The sequence below is a fragment of the Polypterus senegalus genome, chromosome 18 (genome assembly GCF_016835505.1).
Source record: "Polypterus senegalus isolate Bchr_013 chromosome 18, ASM1683550v1, whole genome shotgun sequence".
In the NCBI taxonomy this organism is placed as follows: Eukaryota; Metazoa; Chordata; class Cladistia; order Polypteriformes; family Polypteridae; genus Polypterus; species Polypterus senegalus.
Window position 1 is genome coordinate 19,321,611 of NC_053171.1, and position 26,574 is coordinate 19,348,184.

The 26,574-nt window shown below is 43.0% G+C and overlaps 1 protein-coding gene across 3 annotated transcripts in view; it reads left to right on the forward strand.

Moving 5' to 3' along the window:
• Positions 1–5,490: 5,490 nt before the first annotated feature.
• The window catches only part of plekhh1 (pleckstrin homology domain containing, family H (with MyTH4 domain) member 1), a 158,000-nt gene continuing 136,916 nt past the window's right edge, over positions 5,491–26,574 (forward strand). For all 3 annotated transcript variants that reach the window (XM_039741703.1, XM_039741704.1, XM_039741705.1), the window contains exon 1: positions 5,491–5,657. The gene's annotated coding sequence lies outside the window, so the exon portion shown is untranslated. The remainder of the gene's footprint in view (positions 5,658–26,574) is intronic.

The window sequence follows — 26,574 nt, forward strand, 5'->3', positions numbered from 1 at the left end:
CGGTCATCTCCCACTTCTGGTGTCCTCCTCTCTACACCTAATGTAACCCACATGCATCCTGATCAGCAATCTGAAAATGAGCATGTGCCAAAGGAAGCCATGTGGGAAGATGATAGATAGATAGATAGATAGATAGATAGATAGATAGATAGATAGATAGATAGATAGATAGATAGATAGATAGATAGAGTGACGGATGGCCAGGGCCCATGCCTGGCCGGGACGCCAATGCAGCATATGTTCCAGGGGAGCAAGCATGGGAAACACAATACCTCCTCCTGGACGCCAGATGGCAGCCTTCCTGGGTTGCAGTGGTGCCTTGAACTCCAGCAGGGTTTCATGGAAGCTGGAGTTTGGTGCAGCCCTGTTGGGTTCCATAGGTGCCACCAGGAGCTGCTAGCCCCTTTTGGGCACTAGTTTCGCCACACCTGGAATTGCAGCTGGATGTCGGCAATCAATCACATGGAGCTCCTCTGGGTGCCTACTAAAAGGGAGCCAGCAACCACCACTCATTGGCCAGAGTCGGGTGGGTGAGGACGAAGATTTGAGGAGGAGGAGTGGTGGTGCCGGAAGAGAGGAATGTGCTGTGTTTGAAGTGCTTGTTTGTACACTTAGGACTGTGTGCCTATGGGGATTACGGGGAAGGTGTACCCCACAGGTGAAGAACAATAAAAGTTTCTTGGTTTTTATACATGCCCCTGTGTCCATCTTTGTTGGGTCAGGCGCCTATATAGTGCCTCTGTTACAACAGATAGATAGATAGATAGATAGATAGATAGATAGATAGATAGATAGATAGATAGATAGATAGATAGATGAAAGGCACTATATAATAGATAGATAGATAGATAGATAGATAGATAGATAGATAGATAGATAGATAGATAGATAGATAGATAGATAGATAGATATGTGCAAGGCACTATACAGTATAATAGATAGATAGATAGATAGATAGATAGATAGATAGATAGATAGATAGATAGATAGATAGATAGATAGATAGATAGATAAAACTCTTTGTCTTTTTAATTTGTCTTTTAAAGTTGAACCAAACTTCTTGACTTAAATAGTAAAGCCATAATGAGGTCTTCCTAATTCATAATGACAGACCCCCACCTACCCTCATTCAGCACTGGCATCCATAGTACAAACATTCCACATTTTCCGAATGAATGAGGATGAGCAGGACAGCGGCTGTTCCACTTAGTGCCAGCTCTCATTTTGTACTTTGTTATCATATCCATGTGAGACAGCGTGCCCCACAATGAACTGGCACTTCCTGCAGACTTGCTTCCCACCTCATGCCCTTGGCTCCCGGTCATCTGGATGCATGAATGAGTGGATGGATTAACAGAAAGCCTTCTTTTGACTGCATCAAAAATGTACTAAGCAGGATTCCAACCTATTTTCCTTTTCTGAAATGTATAAAAATGGATCCAAACAAGTGTTTCCTAAGGTGCCACCTTGACTTCCTTATCATCATTTATCAAAGCTTTTGTTTCCTCACTCCAGTGCATGTTCTCACCCAGGTACTGAGTGCACAACTTTAATATTCTCACCTTCACAAACTGAAACGCTTCAATTGGTGTCAAGTTGCTTCGCTGTAATAATCTGCTCAATTCAGCTTAATTCATAAACAACGTCGTTGAATATTATTAGTGCAGTTCGAATCTGTGGGGTGGCCAGCTGCCTTATGCAGTATTTGCTGATTGTATTGTTACATTCTTCGACCTGCTTCTTACAATATTCAATCAAAACAGGAATATTTCTAATAAAAGCTCTTATTACAAAATGCCTAGAAAGCCATCGCACTTCATTCAGTGGCCAAAGTGAAACTGAATCATTGTCTAGAACTGCCGCCAGCTCTGTGAATACTGTTTGTTTCATCGACAAGCTGCTAAACATCGTATATACTGTTGTTCACAGTACAGTCTCAATGTCCTGCATTAACTGAACGTGCTTGCAGGTGTCATCAATGGTGAGGTCTTCCCAGTGAGCAATACGGTGTTGTTCGAACAAGTGTGGAGCGGTCACACAATTTGGTGCAAGGCACTTTGCAGCCATTGCGTGGCAATTTTTTACCAGGTGTGCAGCCGTGCTGCTGTGCCGGTGAGAGGGAATGTTGACTGCAACCCAGGGGGGCTGCCATCTAGTGCTCTGGGGTAGATAATGCCCTATGCGCTCTATCTCTCCCCTCGGTCCTTCAATTCCAAGGACGTCCCATCTGGGTAACACAACACATTACCTTCTACGTGTTACCCTACTGCTCCGGAGATCGTGCTGCTGAGCCGAGCACTGTACGTTCAGCTTATCAACGTAAATTTAGCGATTTCTGAAATACAGAGACACATCATTTTAACCAGGTGGAGGAATGCAATCTCCCAAGTATTTGCTTCAGGAAATTTATGTTGTGGATGTTTCTGCCTGTGGCTCCTGTGAAGATCAGGACCGTGGAGTCAGAGTTACACTGTAGAGTCAGAATCTCACCTGGAAGCAAGTATTGGATTATTGGAGCTGGAGTTGTTACAAATGGCAATAGACTCTAGCTGCAGACATCCAGAGCTCCACTCCATTGAGGAGATTGTCACTTTATATTATATGTCAGTGATACGCCTGCTTGCACTATGGTTAAGGTTAGAATTACAGAAGGGTTGTCCAATGCAAGTCAAGTAAACCAAGTGACAAAAACCTGCCATCTCAAAACTATACCGACTTGGAATAAATTGTAATATATTGTGATACAACTTCCAGTTTCGCATATGCTGTGCAGCCAGGTGCAGGAATAACCGGCGTCACACACTTGGCTTGGGAAGCAGTCGATGGGTTCAACTAACTGTGTGGTAAAGCCGGACCGAGGGTTGACAGGGTGTACTGATGCCTCTCTTCCTTCCTCTGCAGATCCCCAGAAGCAAATCCCACCTAACGACACAGAGTGCACATCCGGTCCCGCCTCCAGGGAACTCCCATCCAGTCCCAAGCCTCTCGTCATTTCCGCTTCCAACCTCAGAGACACACCTCTTCCTCCTGACCCGCTGCAAAGCCGCCATGTTCCTATCCTTAGTCAACGCTTGTTAGACTCAGTCTTAAACGATTACTCTGTGGAAATGCGAGTTTTTCTTTGTGTCAAGTATAACGGGTAGGATCCTCAAATCTTCTTCTTTGTTTCTTGCTGTTCTTACGCCGGTCACAAGGTGGATGAATTGTTTGGGAACACCAACCGGGTCGTAATGTTTAAGAAGAGAAAGTCCAACAAAAAAATACATTCCTTGACTTCAATAAGCAGCCCTCTTGGGCAAAAAAAAAAAAAAAGCAAAAGTAATTTGATGCTTTGCTGGGTCAGTCACTGGAGCTCCGTCTGGTGGTTCACTCTGTTTGCAAATGACACCGCCTTCCGGACAGCCAGGCTTCTTACATCATGTGAACCGGAAGGGGGAGGGGCTAAGTGACCTCTCTGGTCAGTTTCTCTGTGCTGCCAGGAGAAAAAGAGAAGAGAACGTTAGCAATGGTGCCCCCTATCGCCCCAGCGGGTTATCACATACCTCGACTGAGCCCCTGTGTGACAACTGATTTAATTAAACTATTCTTCTTTTGGACCTTTGATAAAAATATAGCTTATTGCTTAATATTGTAAGTTTAGCCTTATGTTTAATGTTACTCAGTGTTTGCAAGCCACAACAACATCACTGCTGCCTTTACAACCAAATGTTAACAGGTTAGAGTGCTGAAAAGTAGCCTGATGATTCACGCTGGCAGTGATGAGGTGCCTTCTTTCCAGTGTTGTGCAAGTTGACACCTCACAAGAACTCACTCAAAGTTCAGTTTACACAGATTAAAATGAATAAATTCACGCTCAGCGCAGTGGGTAGCGCTGCTGCCTCGCAGTAAGGAGACCTGGGTTCACTTCCTGGATCCTCCATGTGTGGAGTTTGCATGTTCTCCCCGTTTCTGCGTGGGTTTCTTCCCACTTGTCCTAAGACATGCAGGTTAGGTGCATTGGCGATTCTAAATTGTGCTTGGTGTGTGGGTGTGTGTGTGCGTCCCTGCGGTTGGCTGGTGTCCTGCATGGGGTTTCTTTCCTGCCCTGTGTTGGCTGGGATTGGCTCCAACAGACCCCCGTGACCCTGTAGTTAGGACATAGCGGGTTGGATAATGGATGGTTTATACTGGCGACCCTATTCGGGCGATGAAGGTGGACTATGGAATGTTTTCAAAGACGTTGGAATTTGACCTTGAAGAGGTATTTTAAAAGGGTTCCTCTTAGAAGCATCTCAAATATATATATATATATATCCATCCATCCATTTTCTAACCCGCTGAATCCGAATACAGGGTCACGAGGGTGTCTGCTGGAGCCAACACAGGGCACAAGGCAGGAACCAATCCTGGGATATATATATATAATATAAATATATAAAAATAAAGGGCGGCACGGTAGCGCAGTGGTAGCGCTGCAGCCTCGCAGTTAGGAGACCCGGGTTCGCTTCCCGGGTCCTAACTGCGTGGAGTTTGCATGTTCTCCCCGTGTCTGCGTGGGTTTCCTCTGGGTGCTCCAGTTTCCTCCCACAACCCAAAGACATGCAGGTTAGGTGGATTGGTGATTCTAAATTGGCCCTGGTGTGTGTTTGTGTGTGTCCTGTGGTGGGTTGGCACCCTGCCCAGGATTGGTTACTGCCTTGTGCCCTGTGTTGGCTGGGATTGGCTCCAGCAGACCCCTGTGACCCTGTATTTGGATTCAGTGGGTTGGAAAATGGATGGATGGATATATATATATATATATATATATATATATATATATACATACTGGAGAATATAACTTGACAAATCCGCTTTAATGGGACACGCGGACCTCAAAAGCGGGGCCCCCTTAGGTGTGGTGCCAGAGGGGCGGTTGCCCCACTTGCCACCACCAAACGCTGCTCTTGACTCAAGGATCCGCCATTTGGGTTTGAACCGATGACGATTTCCTCCCAAACGTTCAAATTATTGATGAATTTCAAACTAATGGCGGTTGAACGGAGGTAAGAGCATGGGAAAGTCGCTATGTAAATTAAATCTATTAGGGCCTGGCGTCCCAGCCAGGTTGGTGCTGCATGCCCTCCTCCTCCTCCCCAGCCCTCTATTGGAGTAATCAGTTTTGAGAATTTTGCATTATAATGTTGATGAAGCTGGTGAAAAAGTACGAGTCCTGAATCAGAAGCCACAGAAGTTGCTCATCGTTGTGAGGAGAGACACCGGCTGGCATTCTTGCGCTGGCTCCCCGCCTCTCATGGCCAGTGAACAGGCGTGCGACTCTCTGCTCTCCAGCCCTCCCTCCGCGCGATCAAATAACAAAAGAACCGTAGAGGAGGGGGAGAGAGAGAGAGAGAGAGAGAGAGAGAGAGGGAGAGTAGGTGAGAGAGCGGAGTAAAAGTAAAGAGTTAAAAGAGCTGTGCAGCTGGGGGTGCAGGGGGCGGTCATGATGCAATATCCTTTGTGGATGCGTGTGTGCGCGCGCGCGTAATCCGAGCCTTGGAGCGCTGAATGAGCGCCGACGCGCTACCTTCCCTTCTCGGGAACTTTTTCTGGGAGGTAGAGTGCGTGGCGCAACCGCCCGGCTGGAGGGATATGAAGACGGGAAGGATTCCGTGGGACATGAGAGGAGCGTGAGCTAAGAGGTAATGCCGTGTGGCAGAGGGGCGACTCTGAGTGTCGCAGGGCACTTGCCGTGACGCTTGAACTTTTTCTTTTGTTAAGCATTGGCATAGCAGGAGATCACCGCTCGTGCACCAAGCGTACAGAACTCGCGAGGAGACGAACCCCGCCGCAAAGAAAGAAAAAGATGAAAAGACACGTAAAGAAGGCGACGTGGTAGGAGCGTGTCCTCCAGTGCGGTCCGCATTCCTGCGAACGAGCTAGCGAGCGTGACCGTTCGAGAGGAGCAGCTGGTGTGACTTTGGCGTTGCGCTTGTTGTCAGTCACCCGCGTGGGAAAAGTGCGAAGCGCAGTGACAACGCGCGGAAAGTGGCGAGCAGGCATCGCTGCACCTGTGGCGTCACGTGGATTAATTTCAGGAGGACAGAATGGACCCCACTATTAGATTGAGGGAGGTTTAGAGAGTCGAGGAATGTCCTAACTCGGTTTTGAATGTCTATGCGACCTAAACGGCAACAGAGATGTGCGATCGCGACTGCAAGGTCGTCTGCATTTAGCGGCTTGTTACCAAGTACTTTGTATGTGCGAATGTGTGTGTGCTTAACGTGCATAAAGTGTTAGGGAATCGATGCACAACAGGCTCGAGTTATTCACACATAGTGGACTAGCTAATGGAGACAAATAATAAAACGTCCACCCCGTTCTTATTTTAATTTCACCGTTTTCCTTACGTTATCCAAAGATGTGGATTAAATATTCATTCCCTTCACATCCTTGGTGATCCTGCTTCTGGATACACAGAAAACCTCTTAACAAACAAAAGAAAGCTGTGGACAGAATGCCAGTCTGTCACCAGTCAGACTCCCACAAAGACACACTTCGAATAATTTGAAACTTCCTGCCAATTAACCCGACCACCTGTGTTTGGGGTTCCTTGAGAGAAACTCCACAAAGGCACAGTGAGAACTCGATAACTTAACACAAAGGTCTCCCGTGATAAAGTATCAAATGAGGGCAACAATGCCACTCACTACACAAGCCTACCTACACACTTGTATATTATTGGTGAAACAAGCGGAGGGACAGTCTTGAAATAAAATGCAAATAAATATAAGACGCTCATGTTGTCACATGACCAGCAATAAGGTTATGTCAGCAGGGGTTCGCAGCACTTTTTTTTTTCTGCCTAGTTACTCCTCAAGGCATCATGTAATTATATTACTTTTGGTGGTCCAGCCAGAGCAAGCAGGGTTTTTCTATTTTGTCAACACATTCTTTTGCTTTCATCATGAAAATATAGTATACAGCTTCTATATGGGACTCTTCAATTCCACCCGGTTGTGGTAAACGTTAACATTATACAATGTTATTGCCTGTTATACCTGCCTCGCACTCTCCACCTTGCACTTTCTTTTAACTTTTAATCAAAGTACGGATGTAAAAAGCAATGCTTTCCAATGGATTTCTGCTCAAAAGCTTCACATTCAGGTTACCTTCTTGCTTGTCTATGTGCTTCAGTATCTTGTCGTCTCATCCTTTTTTCGCTCTTCATTTAATCACCTTCTGCAATTTGCTTTACACTCAGCAGATGTCACCACTCTTGTTCTTCTTTCTGCCATTGTGGTAATCACCTGTTTTTTAATCACTTTACCATAAACTCACAACCACAGGTCACTTTGTCATCCTTAATTTACATTCAGTAAAGTCTAATGATCATTAAACATAATATGTACACTACATTTTGAATTCTGAACATGTATATAGTGTGCCTTGTTTGATTATCAATAGATGGGCTTGCAGAGACCATGTTCTTATTACAATAAACTTCTGAGCACCAGGGAAGTAGCCACCTGAAAGTTTTTGAATTTCTAAAAACCTATCCGGCCATATTCAGGATTACTTCTTGCTTGTTTCAGTGCTCAAGTACCCTGTCTTATTCTTTCATGTTCTTTGTCGCGTAATTGCCTTGTGTGGTGTGCTTGACACTCAGCAGATGTCACTTCTTCTTCTTTCTGTCGTTGTGGTGGTTAGTACTTGGTTTCACTATCACGTTGCCATAAATAAACGTCCACAGGTTACTTTGCCCTCCTTAATTTACATTTATTAAAGTCTGATGAATGATAAACACAATACTTAACACTTAATTATAAATTCTGAACATGTGTATACTTTGTACTTAATGGCCACCAAGTTGATGCCACTTAAAATTGTATATTCCAAATGCTTTTTTGCTAGTCTATATACTTCAGCATCTTGCCTATATTTGTTCTTTCTTATCTTCATCATTTAATCACCGTCTGCGATGTGCTTGATGCTTGGCAGATGTCACTGCTATTCTTTATCTTTCTGTTATTATTCTAGTCCCGGGAATTTGTGAATAATCGTGTGACAGTTGGACAAACCTTAACATTTTATATATATATATATATATATATATATATATATATATATATATATATCGTAAGATAATAACCAAACAAGTGTCATCAAATGTGTGGACTTCTGGTTCAGTCGGCGAGAGAGGAGAAGAATTAGGTGACAGTGGCAGTTTCCCAAGTATCTATCTATCTATCTATCTATCTATCTATCTATCTATCTATCTATCTATCTATCTATCTATCTATTATATAGTGTCTTTCCTATCTATCTATCTATCTATCTATCTATCTATCTATCTATCTATCTATCTATCTGTCTGTCTGTCTGTCTGTCTGTCTGTCTGTCTGTCTGTCTAGATTAAATGGCTTGTTTTGTTTGCATCATTTTAATTCACACTTAGTAAAATGTTGTTTTTTTGTGGAGCATTGGGTAGTCGTTGACTCCATAAGTATCTATCTATCTATCTATCTATCTATCTATCTATCTATCTATCTATCTATCTATCTATCTATCTATCTATCTATCTATCTATCTATCTATCTATCTATCTATCTATCTATCTGTCTGTCTGTCTGTCTATCTATCTATCTATCTAAGCTGTTGATCAGGGTTCAGGCCCAGTTGTGAAAAGGAATGGCTATTTGCTTCAGGCTATATGGTGTAGTGGTTAAGGCTTTTGACTTCAGACCCTGAAGTTGTGGCATGAAATCCTGCTACTGACACTAGTGCGACCATGAGCAAGTCACTACACCTGCCGGTATTCTGATTGGAAAAACCAAAGAAATGTAACCAATCGTATCGCAAATGTTGTAAGTCGTCTTGGATAAAGGCGCCAGCCAAATAAGTAAGTGTGTATTTCTAATGCCGGAATCCTGGGTTCAGCACTCTACGTGGGCAATGCCCACAGCTTTAACGGTTTTCCTCACAGTACACCCATTTTTTTTTGTCTCACATCCCACAAACATATGGGCAAATGTAAACTAGCCTTGTGTAAATGAATATCTGTGTGGGCACAAGTGTGCCTTTGGGAGGACTGGCACCTTATCCAATGGTGACCCTGATTCTTGCACCCAGTGCTGCTAGGATAGGCCTTGTCTTCCTATGACCCTGAAGCCTAAATGAGCAGTTTAGAAAATAAATGAATGATGGCATAGGTGTGCACAAAACTGGCAAAGGTTAACTATGGACTGACAAATGAAAAGAAAACAACATTTCAGCCATTAAACTTTCAACAGATGCGTTACAGCTGATGAAGACTCATAAGTTCAATGAGGCCAGCATGGTTTACTTCTAACGTTCCTTTTTTCCAGCCTCAAATTAACTGTTACCTATTTTGTCGTTTTGCTGACACAGCGTTTTCCCCTGCGCCTTTGTAGTGCTTAATGTTGATCACGCACTCATTAAGTGAAGTCTGCAGTGTGTGCGCCGTACAGTTTGGACTGGCCCTGCTCTCCTTGAGACTTCAGCTGTTTTACTTCAAGGCGTCTGTGGTGGTGCAGAAGCCCCCCCCCCAACCCAGGTTTGACTCGCCGTTAGTGAACGAGTCGACATTCAGTCGCATTCTTGCACACTGTACTCCGTTTCTACAGTTTCTACGCGTGCTCTGGTTGTTATGTGTCATTAAACACACATGTTTAACGTCTGCTGGCATTGGTCCTAACTGTCTGTGCCCATTATTTGGATGAAGTTGGTGAAAATAAATGGATGATGCCTGCAGTTCTGATTTACTGTAAACTATACACTGTATGATGCTTCTTTGTCGTGTACAAGTCAATCAGTGAAGTTATACAGGATTGAGCTACACCTGCACATACTCTATATTTATTGTATTTGTCTGTGTGGTTATGTCTATACACTATACAGGGGACTCGGAGAGTATTCAGACCCCGTCACTTTTTCACATTTTGTTAGCCTTGTGTGAAAATCAGTCAGTCAGTCAGTCATTGTGCAACCTACAGGGTCACAGGGGTCTGCTGGAGCCAATCCCAGCCAACACAGGGCACAAAGCAGGAAACAAACCCCAGGCAGGGCGCCAGTTCGCCGCAGGGCACACACCCACCAAGCACACACTAGGAACCATGTAGGATTGCCAATTCACCTAACCTGCATGTCTTTGGACTGTGGGAGGAAAGCCACGCAGACACAGGGAGAAAATGCAAACTCCACACGCAAGGAGGACCTGGGAAGCGAACCTGGGTCATCTAACTGCGAGGCTTGTAAGAAAATGTGCTATAGAAATAAATGTTGTTGCTTTTTTTATTGTCTCCATACTGCGAGGCAGCAGCGCTACCACTGCGCCACCGTGTCGCCCATATGTGCAAATCTTTTTAGTGAATTTTTTTCCCTCATCACACTACCTCTGAACAACAAAGCAAAAACCGGATTTTAGGATTTTTCTCAAATTTATTACAAATGAAATACTAATATAGCTCATTAGCACAAGTGTAGCGGCCGTGAGATTCACCTTGTTTACAGTGATGGGTTAAATACGGATTGCACGTCAACCCCAAACTGCCTTCGGAGCCCCTTACTGCGGCACCGAAAGATTACATTAACTATCCATCCATCCATCCATCCATTATCCAATCCGCTATATTCTAACTACAGGGTCACGGGGGTCTGCCGGAGCCAATCCCAGCCAACCCAGGGCACAAGGCAGGAAACAAACCCTGGGCAGGACGCCAGCCCAACGCAGACAAAAGATTATCCAGCAAATAAAATTATGTGGCAGTGCTACACAACTATTCAGACCCTTTACTCAGCACTCCACTGATGCCCCTTTGGCAGTGATTCCTGCCTGGAATCTTCTGGGGTTTGATGTAACCAGCTCCACACACCCGGACTTAGGGATTTTCTGCCATTCTGCTCTGCAGATCTTCTTAAGCTCTCTCTGTCTCTCTCTCTCTGTTTTTAAAGTCAGCAACAGAAATGATTCACTCCACTGGCAACACTCTAATGATGAGTCATTCTGAATGCTGGTGTCTTTAATCAGGCAACTGGTTTTATGGACACGGCACGCTGGACCTGCCGTACTCATCTAGTGATGTTTTTAAATGTAAGCTTGTGGTACATCTGGGCAGGTCTGACCATCTTACTGCTACCTAAAGGACTGTTACTGATAGCAGCGACTCTCTGTTATCCAAACCAGACATTTATGTGTGGTGTTTTTGTTGAACTCAGAGAAGTGTTGACATGTCAGACAGGTTACCTAACCCCCCTTTAATTCCAAGGCAGTTTTAAACAAAATGATCACACACAAAAAAAAAAAAAAAAGCAACAACACCATATATTTCTATAGCACATTTTCATACAAGCCTCATAGTTAGGAGACCCAGGTTTGCTTCCCGGGTCCTCCCTGCGTGGAGTTTGCATGTTCTCCCCGTGTCTGCGTGGGTTTCCTCCCACAGTCCAAAGACATGCAGGTTAGGTGCATTGGTGATCCTAAATTGTCCCTAGTGTGTGCTTATTGTGTGTGTGTGTGTGTGCCCTGCGGTGGACTGGCGCCCTGCCCAGGGTTTGCCCCTCGATATAGTGGGTTGGAAAATGACTGACAGACTGACTGAGTTTTATACAAGTAATGTAGCTCAAAGTGCTTTACATAATGAAAAAAGACAAAATAAATAAGAAGTAAAATTAGGGAACACTAAGTAACATAGAATAAAAGTAAGGTCCAATGGCCAGGGAGGACAGAAAAAAAAATACAGACAGCTGGAGAGAAAAATAAAATCTGCAGTGGCTCCAAGGCCACGAGACCACCCAGCCCCCTCTAGGCATTCTACCTAACATCAATGACCTCAGACCTCACAATCAGTCCTCATTGTATTCAGGGTTCCCATGGAAGTCCACAAGTAAGCTGGAGTCCCAACTGGGGCACCCCAATTAATACTAGCACAAAATAAAGAGACGCATGATGGTGATTAAAGACCAAAAGCAGGCAATTACTGCTGAATACACCTCACTGACAGGACACCAACTCATTAGAGAGCAAACTCGCACTCTATCTATCTATCTATCTATCTATCTATCTATCTATCTATCTATCTATCATATAGTGCCTTTCATATCTATCTATCTATCTATCTATCTATCTATCTATCTATCTATCTATCTATCTATCTATCTATCTATCTATCATTATATAGTGCCTTTCATATCTATCTATCTATCTATCTATCTATCTATCTATCTATCTATCTATCTATCTATCTATCTATCTATCATTATATAGTGCCTTTCATATCTATCTATCTATCTATCTATCTATCTATCTATCTATCTATCTATCTATCTATCTATCTATCTATCTATCTATCTATCTATACTGTCCATATACACATACAGTACTATATATTTTGAAGTATACATTGCTTGTCAGACCTACTGTACTTTTGCCCTGATGTATTTTTGCTCATTTACTGTAGGTAGTTCTTCATCTTTGCAGGGACTGCTTGCTTTGCCAAGCCAGAATTGTAATTATGTTACTGTGGCAGGTTTTCCCATTTTATTTGTTTCTCTCACTGTTGGCGCTGAAGCTGTTCATTTGAATAATGGAATGCCAACTCATACTGTTTCTTCTTGCTGACTCGACACTGATGCCGTTCTTGTTTCCTGCTTTCAGCCGTGATGCCAGAGTTGATGCTGTTACCTTCTACAGATATACGTGTATATATTTGACCATTGCGTTGCACTCCCTGGTGCCAACCCAATGGATTCTTGCTCTTTCACAGTGCTCTTGTAGGTGCTTGTTGTCCATCTAGTTTTTGGTGTTTTTATGGTCTCACCTACAGCTGGCACTGAAGCTGCTCATTTGAGTGATGGAATGTAAGGTCATGCTTCTGGTGATTCATCACTAATGCCATCCCCAGGCTAATATGACTCGTCATAGTCCATCAGCCTCTTTCACAAAATCTATCTATCTATCTATCTATCTATCTATCTATCTATCTATCTATCTATCTATCTATCTATCTATCTATCTATCTATCTATCCATCCCTTGGTGAAATTGACAGATGAATTGGGGTGGTGAGAGCAGTTATTTGGCCGCTATACCAAACCGTAGTGTTAAAGGAAAAGCTGAGTCAGAAGGCGAAGCTCTCAAATTTACCAGTCAGTCTACATCCCTGCCCTCACCTGTGGTCATGAGCTATGGGTGATGACTGAAAAAATGAGATTGCAGGTACAAGAGGACAAATTGAGCTTTCCCTGCAGGGTGGCTGAGCTGTCCCTTAATGATAGATTGAGAAGCTCAGACAGAGTAGAGAGTAGAGCCGCTGACCCTCCTCATTGAGTGGAGCCAGTTGAGGTGGTTCAGGCATCTGTACAGATGCCTCCTGGATGCCTCCCTGTGGAGGCTTTACCATCCCGACCACCTGGGAGGAGACCCTGGGCTTGCTGGGAGGATTATTTCTTTAAAATGGGCTAGGAACACCTTAGGGTCCCCAGTATGATTTGGCAAGTGTGGCTGGGGAAAAGGACCTATGGGCCTTACTGCTAAGACTGTAGCCCCCATGACCTAGCTTCTTGGAAGCCGTGGGAAATGAATAAATCTAACTATCTATACAGTGCTGCCTATTCAACAGGCACATACAATGCTTCTGTGATGTATACATTAGTTAGACAAACAGTTGGGCGAGATTACTTGGGGCTTAGTATTTGATCTTCAAATGACTGGGTGGTCAACCCCATATCCCATGGTAAATAATGGTCTCAGAGGTGTGACTGTGGAATGGTCCTGGTTGGGGGGGGTGAAGTTCAGTGGGGAGGATGGGATTTAAGAGTCGGTGAAGAGCAGCAGTTGGTTGTCATTGTGTTTACTAGGCCTGAGAACATTCGCTTCTCTGACGATAACAATTCATATTACAATTCAGACTTTACAGTTCAATAGTCCCACGATATGAAATTTTCATAAAAGTAATGTGCTCTATCGATGTTTAGCGTTACTTATCAGTAGACATTCATAAGTTGAAACACGCCAACATAAATTCAAATGCTGCAGCCCTTATACTAGCTCATCTCCACTGTGCTGCTGGACTCTTCTAATGACGTTGTTGCCAACTTTCATGACAATGGCATGGTGTTTAGAATTTCTGTCATAATTTTAAAGATTTAATTTGACTCGCCCTCATACATAGTAAGGACAGAAGAATGGATTGGAACTGTGGGACCACTTATTGAAATTCGTTTTCTCGGGTTACATTCCCTACAAACTCCTGTCGTTAATGGCTCTGAGATTCGCCCGTGTTCAAAGGACTCGGGAGACACCAAATCCCACTGCTCTGGCAGTTAACACTAGAATTACCAGAGCCTACGAAAAAACTCGTAGATCCGTTCCACCTTAAATGGCTTTGCACTTCTCCGTCAGCGTCTTTTGTCTTCTTTTGTCTGCTTCTTGAACACTTCCTGCCACACTCCTCCACTCTGCAATCCACCAAACCAACTGGTCGTTTCTGTTACTGCGAGGCTCGTTTTATTGTTCTTGTTTTTTCCACCTCCACTCATTTTGGTCATAATGGATACTACCTGTATAGTTCTCATATCTACATGGCCAAATCCCACCCAGCAAGTGCTAAACTCACCTTATTTGCGTTCCTTGCATGATAGCCGTTTGTCTCCACTGAAAGACAAAACTGCCAGACGTCACTGTGCTTACTTGCAGAGCCCTAAAGGAAGTATTGACCACATTAGAAGTTTTCATATTTTATTGTTACACGACAGTGAATCTCGATGGATTTCATTTGGCTTTTGTTTTTGACATTGATCAAATGTCAAAGTGAAAACAGATCTCTGCAAAGTAATATGAAAGTAGCAAATTGTGCTTTCGAAAATTTCACAAGAATAAAAGCATTACTGAAACGATGACGAGGGAGAGAAGAACATCACCCGATACAGTAAGACAGGAGATTATTTTAATAAGTAGTGACTTGCGAGAGGACTCAAAATTGGAATTGTCACATGATTAGTAGGATATGTTAATATAGTCACTTACAACAGCATAAAGATTTACAATACAAAGTGTAATGTGAACAGGTTAACCGAACATCTCTCATTATATAAAATCCGACGTCTATCTGTCTGTATGCCTGTCAACTTTTCAGGAGAGAACTACTTCATGGATTTAGATCGTTATTTTTTTTCTAGAATTTGCTTGAACATTCCGGTTGATTTTGCGACTTCTCTCATCGTGCTAAGAATCATAGTTCGCTTGCAGGAGCGATATATTTGCGCTAATCCGAGACAGAGGCTGTGGGCGAGGGGAGGGGGAAGCGTGACGTCAGGAGTGGGGAGTCGGTCTTTCTCTGTGTTTTGGAGTGTAACTTTCCTCCACTTAGCTAGCGATACCTTTTTGTTTATTCATTTTTAAAATTTGTCCTGTTTCACTACTATATGGGTGGACGGCTAGTATGTCTATATACGAGGTGAGACACAAAAATAACCGGATTGATAAAAAAGAAATTATCGATGAATTCCAGCATTCTAAACATTACCACCTTCTATCTACGCCTCCTCCCGAGCTCAACACCACTCCATACATATCTTCCATCGATAGAAACAGTGCTGGAAGGCTTCTTGCTGGAAGCTCTTCAACAGGCTTGCCGTTTCTGTCTTCACTTCATTCATTAAAGAAAAATGTGACCCCTTAAGGTCACTTTTGGTTTTTGGGAACAAATAAAAATCACAGGGAGCTAAAACGGGCGAATAGGGAGGATAATCGAGGACAGGAATGCTTTTGTCAGTCAAAAACTTCTTTACGGAAAAAGAGAAAATTCATGAAATGTTGATTCGCTGTTGAGTTTTTTTCACCCAACATTATCGCGGCAACTTGTGTAGCGATTGTTGTACAAATACTGACTGGGCTGGCTATTCGTAGGAGATACCTAGCCGGTTGGCGGTTTGAGAGGGCGTGTAGGAGGGGATATACTGTAGTTCTTTGATTCACGTCCAGCTGACCTCCAGACAGTTTTCCTGGAAAGCCCCAAGCCCAGTCCGATTATTTTTGTGTCTCACCTCGTATACACTCACCTAAAGGATTATTAGGAACACCATACTAATACGATGTTTGACCCCCTTTCGCCTTCAGAACTGCCTTAATTCTACGTGGCATTGATTCAACAAGGTGCTGAAAGCATTCTTTAGAAATGTTGACCCATATTGATAGGATAGCATCTTGCAGTTGATGGAGATTTGTGGGATGCACATCCAGGGCACGAAGCTCCCGTTCCACCACATCTATTGATCATGATCTATTGGGTTGAGATCTGGTGACTGTGGGGGCCATTTTAGTGCAGTGAACTCATTGTCATGTTCAAGAAACCAATTTGAAATGATTCAAGCTTTGTGACATGGTGCATTATCCTGCTGGAAGTAGCCATCAGAGGATGGGTACATGGTGGTCATGAAGGGATGGACATGGTCAGAAACAATGCTCAGGTAGCCCGTGGCAGTTAAACGATGCCCATATTGATAGGATAGCATCTTGCAGTTGATGGAGATTTGTGGGATGCACATCCAGGGCACGAAGCTCCCGTTCCACCACATCTATTGATCATGATCTATTGGGTTGAGATCTGGTGACTGTGGGGGCCATTTTAGTGCAGTGAACTCATTGTCATGTTCAAGAAACCAATTTGAAATGATTCAAGCTTTGTGACATGGTGCATTATCCTGCTGGAAGTAGCCATCAGAGGATGGGTACATGGTGGTCATGAAGGGATGGACATGGTCAGAAACAATGCTCAGGTAGCCCGTGGCAGTTAAACGATGCCCATATTGATAGGATAGCATCTTGCAGTTGATGGAGATTTGTGGGATGCACATCCAGGGCACGAAGCTCCCGTTCCACCACATCTATTGATCATGATCTATTTATTGGGTTGAGATCTGGTGACTGTGGGGGCCATTTTAGTACAGTGAACTCATTGTCATGTTCAAGAAACCAATTTGAAATGATTCAAGCTTTGTGACATGGTGCATTATCCTGCTGGAAGTAGCCATCAGAGGATGGGTACATGGTGGTCATGAAGGGATGGACATGGTCAGAAACAATGCTCAGGTAGCCCGTGGCATTTAAGCGATGCCCAATTGGCACTAAGGGGCCTAAAGTGTGCCAAGAAAACATCCCCCACACCATTACACCACCACCACCAGCCTGCACAGTGGTAACAAGGCATGATGGATCCATGTTCTCATTCTGTTTACGCCAAATTCTGACTCAACCATTTGAATGTGTCAACAGAAATCGAGACTCATCAGACCAGGCAACAATTTTCCAGTCTTCAACTGTCCAATTTTGGTGAGCTCGTGCAAATTGTAGCCTCTTTTTCCTATTTGTAGTGGAGATGAGTGGTACCCGGTGGGGTCTTCTGCTGTTGTAGCCCATCCGCCTCAAGGTTGTGCGTGTTGTGGCTTCACAAATGCTTTGCTGCATACCTCGGTTGTATCGAGTGGTTATTTCAGTCAAAGTTGCTCTTCTATCAGCTTGAATCAGTCGGCCCATTCTCCTCTGACCTCTAGCATCAACAAGGCATTTTCGCCCACAGGACTGCCGCATACTGGATGTTTTTCCCTTTTCACACCATTCTTTGTAAACCCTAGAAATGGTTGTGTGTGAAAATCCCAGTAACTGAGCAGATTGTGAAATACTCAGACCGGCCCATCTGGCACCAACAACCATGCCACGCTCCAAATTGCTTAAATCACCTTTCTGTCCCATTCTGACATTCAGTTTGGAGTTCAGGAGATTGTCTTGACCAGGACCACACCCCTAAATGCATTGAAGCAACTGCCATGTGATTGGTTGATTAGATAATTGCATTAATGAGAAATTGAACAGGTGTTCCTAATAATCCTTTAGGTGAGTGTATATAACTCCTTTCTATTAAATATGACATCCAAGAAGAGTGTGGAAGCAACAAAGCCTAAGAGGAAGTATCATAGTTTGCTCACAGATACCAACTTATTTGTGAGAATCTGTGAGACACGCAGTGGGCCGAGGGGAGGAGAGTGCAGCCCTCCTCACTCACGCGTCAGCCTCGGGGCGTATCTTATATCCGCTTAGCTAGTGAACGAGAGAACTACTTGATGGATTTAGGTCTTTTTTTTTCTAGAATTTGCTTGAACATTCCGATTGATTTTGCGAATTCTCTCATCATGCTAAGAATCATAGTTTGCTTGCAGGAGTGATATATTTACACTAATCCAAGAGAGAGGATGTGGGCCGTCAGGAGTAGGGAGCCGGGCAGGGTCCTCCTCACTCATGCGCCAGCCTCCGTTCGAGTGCATTTTGGAGCGTACCTTGCCTCCACTTAGCTAGTGATACCTTTTTGTTTATTGATTTTTAAAGTTTGTCCTATTTCACTACGACGCGGGTGGAGCCGCGGGGAAATGCAGGGCACATGTAGGACAGTATATGTGACGTGTGCCTGTCAGGTTATGTAGTATACCGACGTTTATAATTGAAAGACACAAACTGTGTGCTGTGTGGCAAACTTGTGTCTCAGCCTGTCTGTGTTGGGGTTAGGGCTGCTGTACGCGCCCCAGTGGTTCACTATATATACCGTATATACAGTACTAGCTATCCTCCGTGGCTTCTCCCACATATTAATGAAACAGGACTGTAAGGATGGTCCTGCCCGGCTCTCTACTCCTGACGTTACTCTTCCCCATCTCCACGGCCCACAGCCTCTGTCTCAGATTAGCGTGAATATATCGCTTCTGCAAGTGAACTATGATTCTTAGCGCAATGAGAGAAGTCGCAAAATCAACCGGAATGTTCAAGCAAATTATAAAAAAAAAAAAGATCTAACTCCATTAAGTAGTTCTCTCGTTCGCTAACTAAGCGGAGCTAAGGTTACACCCCGAGGCAGACGCGTGAGTGAGAAGGGCACTGCAGCCTGATGAGTCTCTGTCGGATTCGCGCTAATATATCCCTACTACAAGCGAACTATGAAAACTTTAGCGTGATGAGAAAGTTGCAAAATCAACGGAATGTTCAAGCAAATTATAGAAAGACACCCAATCTAAATTAATCAGTTAATCAGTGACTACCATTAAGTAGTTCTATCGTGAAAAGCGGACAGACATACAGACGGGTCTAAAAAAGCTATAAGAAATTTCACGCTTGGACCATGAAATTTTTAAAACCGTTTCTTAGTGAGCACCTATGGGCTAAAAGGGTAACCTACATTCCAAATTTCAAGTCCCAAGTCCTCATGGTTCAGGTGATTTCATGATGAGTAAGTCAGAGGTATTTGGCTTTTATACTGTATATACTGTATACTGTAGATATATATATATATATATATATAGTGTGTCCATTTTTTAATTTACTTCATCCTAAGCAGGGTCATCATGGAGCTGGAGTCTGCCACAACAAGTTCTGGACAGGGAGCCAGTCCATCACAGGGTGGATACACACATAATTTAGCATTGCCAATTTGCCAATTCACCTAACCTGCATGTTTTTGGACAGTGGGAGGAAACTCACACAGACGCAATGAAAACATGCAAACTCCATGCGGGAGGGACCCTGGATGCAAACTCTGGTCTTCTTCCTGTAAGGAAGCAGCACTACGACAGCACCACTGTGCTCCCTTATTTAAAGAAATAAGGATCACATAATTTCTGTCCAATATACATAGTTAGGCACATGTGCTAATGTGTTCGTAATTTAGCATGCTGTCAGAAAATAATTTATTAAGTAGTTTCTCTCTGTGATGCATATATAGCAGCAGACCTCTGAACACCTTTAGGTGCTGGTGCTTATGAAACGAAGGAGACTTGAAACGGTTTAAGCAGGATTGTGCTTTATCAGCTCGGCTCACCCCTGCAGCACTTTAAGTTTTCTTTGTGTAGTTTGATGAAAGTCTTCCTGATTGTCAGTTGCCTTGTCTAATATCTAGAAGTAAAGGAGATGAGTTTATTCAGTGCTTCTGCATACATAGTGCAAGGATAATATTAATCAACAAGAAAAAAAATGTGTTACAAAGAAATCCTCACCTTTCCCAAGTATGGCTGATGAATGACTCCAGAGGTAGTCCAGATATACGGCTGTGTGGCTCTGACTGTACATGTCAATGCTTCTCTACTGTGGAATGTCCTGGGCTATATTTACAGAAGGCTGCTAATAACAGTGGCCGGCATGTTTAAAGCATGTCATTAGTCGGCTTCTGAGGGAAGATGTGGGCTCTCGCTGGGTGTGTTTGAGCTGCTTGCCAGGTATAGCTGTAATCTTTGCTGCTTGCCCTTCAATGTTTTTATACATTAAATGCAGAGTCTCCAGATTGTGATATTAAAGATGAGGCTCCTGATTCACCGAATGTGCTCAGTCTCCAGATGGACTGTCCCAGCATGAGCCCAGTTTAGGTGTTGTGTCTGTCTGAAGGATTATACCTCAGTGTGCCATAATGGGTGCCAACACCGGGTATCTATCTATCTATCTATCTATCTATCTATCTATCTATCTATAGTGCCTTTCATATCTATCTATCTATCTATCTATCTATCTATCTATCTATCTATCTATCTATCTATCTATCTATCTATCTATCTATCTATGTATCATATAGTACCTTTCATATCTATCTATCTATCTATCTATCTATCTATCTATCTATCTATCTATCTATCTATCTATCTATCTATCTATCTATCTATCTATCTATCATAAAGTGCCTTTCATTTCTGTCTAATATTGTCACTTGCAATGATTAAAAAAATGATAAAATACTACCTATTATTTGTCACTTGACAACACATGTATCTCATTTTAGGACGTGGAGATGACTAGATGATTGTTAACTATGCAGTGATACATACAACCACAGAAATGAAAAGGCAATACTTGACTTTTTCCACTGGCCACATACATGAATATGTTCAGGATAAGCAGATATGAAAGTGAATGACAGGATAACATTTAATGAAATATATGCGTAGGTAGCAATGGGCACCAGTCACCCTGGATAGGGCATCCATCAAGCTGATGACATTAACAGAAACACAACATGCTATTCAAAGACACAGGTGGATTTAGTTTCTTGGTTGGCCCAACAAATCTCTGACACAATTGCCCTACAACAGTCTTGGGTTCAAAATGACTTTTCTATTAAAATTCCTCATACAGGTTCCTTTTTTCACAAGCCCTGTTCTTTTCATTCTCTTCCATTTTCCTGCAGTCAAGTTTTGTCTTCTTCCTCCCAACTCTCATGCCTTGAACGATGACAGGTAACTGTCAGGTGAACCAGCTCGGCCTCACTCCTTCCATCTCTTCATGACTGAGTGTAGCGGATATTCACTCACTTGGATGTTTTCTCGTCTCCATCACTAACTTGTGCTTTTCAATCTCCTTTCCATGGAGTTGCCTGCTGTGTTCGTCTTCATTCTGTAGGTTAGTCCACCATACTGACTAGCCAAAAGTTGGCCCTTCCAGATGAGGTTCATTTAGACGACGATCAACTGAAACCCCCAGACAGGTGACCCCCATGGAACTCATTCTGGGACTTCCAAAGCCGATGAGCTACACCAGTGAGGATTTAGGGGTGCCATTTAAAAAAACAGTTTTGTTAGACTTGACTTGCATATATGGAATGTTTTTTGATTTTAATAAAATCAAATATAAAAAAAAAATTAAAAGGAGTCAATACTTATATGCCATCAATTATTTTGTGTTTTAGATCTGGCATTCATTTGGACCACTGTGCACAGATCTATTTTCACTTTGACATTGAAGAGCCTTTTTCTGCTAATCAGTTTCCAATAAAAAGGCCAAACTCAAAGCACTGTAATTACTATAAACGTAGCATAACAATAAAATGTGAAAACTTCCAAGCGGGTGAATGCTTTTGATAGGCGCTGTGTAAAGTGCCAGACAGTGTGGTGTTGAGGCGGAACCACTGGACCTTTAGTCTCATGCTTACCACTTCAGTCTCCACCTCGGAGCTCTGATGTAACGCTGAGTAAGTCACGTAACTGTCGAGTGTCCAGAAATGAATATAAACACTTGGATTGTGAATTTGCTGGAAATCCTGACATCTTGTTTTGCCTGTAAACTTTCATTTTCGTTGCTGTAAGAACAAGTTGACTTTTTAACCTGCTTATCTCACACCTCACTGACTCCACTCCAGGGCTCCTAAACTGCAGGTTTTATGTTTCTCTTGTAATGCATCCTACGTCTCCGGCTTCAAAACTTAGCAATACCTGAAGGTTATTCATTGACTACTCTAGCATCCAGGAGTTAATATGGATCAACCAGTGAAGGACTTTAGTGGACGCTTTGCTTTTTAGAATTTCCATGGACATAGTGAACTACAGTTGTTTTAGTTAAACATGTATCTTTCTTCTTCAGCCCGGCATACATCTGTCTTATATCTAATCTGCTTAGTCCTTTTCAGTGTCAATACTTAAAAAAAGTGTTTCTAAAACATTAAAAGTGCAATAGATAGATAGATAGATAGATAGATAGATAGATAGATAGATAGATAGATAGATAGATAGATAGATAGATAGTGTGACAAGTCTAGAGGGCATGCCAGCCACTCAAGCTGACACAGACAGACGCAGGAGGCACACTGATAATGCAGAAGTGATTTTATTTTGTTTCTTCATTTGTCGGCAACGCCTTCCCCACTCACACAAGCCACAAAACAGTCTAAAGCACAAAACACTTCCCAATACTTTTCTTTTCTTTTCTCCTCCACTCCTTCTTGGAAAGCTTCATCCACCTCCCACCCAACTCTGGCTCCCTGAGTACAGTCTGCTGGCCCCTTTAATAACGCCCCCGGAAGTGCTCTAGGTGCTTGATGACCTACTTCCAGAAGCACTTCCGGGTGTGGTGAAAGGATCGGCCATATGTGCTCTGGAGCAGTTGCAGTGCCCCTTGGCAGCTCCACCGGATCCCAATGGGGCTGTAGACAACTCCATTCTCCATGAAACCCTGTGGGAGTCCGAGGCACCACTGTAACCTATGGGGGCTGCCATCTAGCATCCCGGGGGAGATACTGTTCTGCCCATGCTTGCTCCCCCTGTCCTCTCAGTGAAGAGACAACCTGGCCGGACAAGGACCCCAGTCATCTATGACAATAGATAGGTAGACAGACAGATAGATATGAAAGGCACTATATGATAGATCAGGGGTGGGCAAAGTCAGTCCTGGAGGGCCACAGTGGCTGCAGGTTTTTGCTCCAGCCAAGTTGCTTAATTAGAAAAAAATCCTTGCCAATAATTACATTTCATGGCCTGTTAGTGCTTTAACTCTGCCATGTCAGGTCATTCTCATATCCTAGATCTTTTTCCTTTCTAAGGATATCACTCAAATGATTTGAAGTCTAAACTGGACTCAATCTTTCACTTTTATCTCTTCACTTTCCTTCCAAATATTTAATTAAACCAAATAGTGCACGATAAATATATACAGGTGTAAATGATAAGCTAAAAGGAGAAATGCTGGTTTCTTTTGTTATTTGCATGTTATTTAAAGGCACTATATGAGAGATAGATAAATAGACATGAAAGGCACTATATAATAGGCTGGAAATATATAAATAAATTATAAATAAATGTTGATTGATTGATTGATTGAAAGACAATAAATGATCAATAGAAAAGGAAAGGCACTATATAATACATAGGTAGATAGGTATATAGATATAAAAGGCACTATATGATAGATAGATAGACAGGCACTATATAATTAATAGATAGATAGATAGATAGATAGATAGATAGATAGATAGATAGATAGATAGATAGATAGATAGATAGATAGATAGATAGATTTGAAAAGCACTATATAATAGATAGGAAAGACAATAAATGATCAATAGAAAAGGAAAGGCACTATATAATACATAGGTAGATAGGTATATAGATATAAAAGGCACTATATGATTGATAGATAGATAGATAGATAGATAGATGTGAAAGGCGCAATATAATAGATAGATAGATAGATAGATAGATAGATAGATAGATAGATAGATAGATAGATTTGAAAAGCACTATATAATAGATAGGAAAGACAATAAATGATCAATAGAAAAGGAAAGGCACTATATAATACATAGGTAGATAGGTATATAGATATAAAAGGCACTATATGATTGATAGATAGATAGATAGATAGATAGATAGATAGATAGATTTGAAAAGCACTATATAATAGATAGGAAAGACAATAAATGATCAATAGAAAAGGAAAAGCACTATATAATATATAGGTAGATAGGTATATAGATATAAAAGGCACTATATAATAGATAGATAGATAGATATCCATCCATCCATCCTTCCTCTTCTGCTTATCCGGGGTTGGGTCGCGGGGACAGCAGCTTAAGCAGAGATGCCCAGACTTCCCTCTCCCCGGCCACTTCTTCCAGCTCTTCTGGGAGAATCCCAAGGCATTCCCAGGCCAGATGGGAGACATAGTCCCTCCAACATGTCCTGGGTCTTTCTCGGGGCCTCCTCCCGGTTAGACGTGCCCGGAACACCTCACCAGGGAGGCGTCCAGGGGGCATCCTGATCAGATGCCCGAGCCACCTCATCTGACTCCTTTCGATGCGGAGGAGCAGCGGCTCTACTCTGAGCCCCACCCGGATGTCTGAGCTTCTCACCCTATCTTTAAGGGAAAGCCCAGACACTACCCATAGCTCATGACCATAGGTGAGGGTAGGAGCGTAGATCGACTGGTAAATTAAGAGCTTTTACGGCTCAGCTCCTTTTTCACCACGACAGATGCAAAGCCCGCATTACTGCAGATGCCGCACCGATCCGCCGGTCCATTCTTTCCTCACTCGTGAACAAGACCCTGAGATACTTGAACTCCTCTACTTGGGGCAGGATCTCTCCCCCAACCCTGAGAGGGCACTCTACCCTTTTTTGGCTGAGGACCATGGTCTCGGATTTGAAGGTGCTGATTCTCATCCCAGCTGCTTCACACTCATCTGCGAACCGATCCAGAGAGAGCTGAAGATCACGGCCTGATGAAGCAAACAGGACAACATCATCTGCAAAAAGCAGTGACCCAATCCTGAGTCCACCAAACCGGACCCCTTCAACACCCTGGCTGCGCCTAGAAATTCTGTCCATAAAAGTTATCAACAGAATCGGTGACAAAGGGCAGCCCTGGCGGAGTCCAACTCTCACTGGAAACGGGCTCGACTTACTGCTGGCAATGCGGACCAAGCTCTGACTCCAGTTGTACAGAGACCGAACAGCTCTTTATCAGGGGGTATATAGGTATCAGGGGGTCCGGTACCCCATACTCCCGGAGCACCCCCCACAGGATTCTCCGAGGGACACGGTTGAACGCCTTTTCCAAGTCCACAAAACACATGTAGACTGGCTGGGCAAACTCCCATGCACCCTCCAGGACTCTGCTAAGGGTGTAGAGCTGGTCCACTGTTCCGTGACCAGGATGATAGATAGATAGATAGATAGATAGATAGAGAGATAGAGAGAGAGAGAGAGAGAGAGAGAGAGAGAGAGAGAGAGAGAGAGAGAGAGAGATAGATAGATAGATAGATAGATAGATAGATAGATAGAGAGAGAGAGAGGTAGGTGGGATTAGGTTTGGGTGGGTGGTAGGTAGGTAGGTAGGTAGGTAGGTGGGTAGGTGGATGGGTTGGGTTCTTGGGCTGGGTGGGTTAGGTAGGTAGGTAGGTATAGCTTTTAGTTGAACCAGTCTTGTTAACTTAACATAGTAAAGCCATAATGAGGTCTTCCTAATTTGTAAGGACAGATCAAACCCCCAATTCATCCCTGGCATCCATAGTACAGACAGTCCACATTTTCTAAATGAATGAGGATGAGCAGACAATATATAATAAATAGGAAAGTAAAGACACTATATAATAGATTTAAAGATATAAAAGGCACTATATGATCGATAGATAGATACAGTATAAAAGGCTCTATATAATAGATAGATAGATAGATAGATAGATAGATAGATAGATAGATAGATAGATAGATAGATAGATAGATAGATAGATATTGTAAATGAAGCACAAACATAGCTTAAAGGTTTGGGGCACCCTCAGGCAAATTCTGTGTAATTTAAGAACAAAATAATAAACTCAGATTTCACATGTGGTTTTTGTAACGTCTCTTCAGACGCAAGTCTTTGACTAGACTGATGAAAGACGGCAGTTAGCCAGTTAAGATGCGGGCAAGGTAGAAGTGGTGGGCTCAGGAGGACATGAAACTCAGAAGTGATGTCATTTGTCCTCCAGCTGCCTGTTGTCAAGTCTGCAGGAGACCACAGAGGACAGGCATTAGATAACAGTTGCAAACCTCGACTGGGTTGGAATTACAATGAGATGAGCCTTGAAGTCAATTCCCATTGCCACATGTGTCACAATATTTATGTACACATACACAAAATCATCTGAGCACACACCAGAATGATTAAAAAGGAAGGAAACTTCTGACTTCAGCTATACAAGCTCATTGCTGTTGGTATAAAGGAGCCCCCGTCATGTTTCCTGACACACTTCTGCTGAATGAGGTATCTTCTGAAAGTCCTCAGAGTTAGTGGGCCAAAGAGAGGATGTGCAACTTTGTTCAT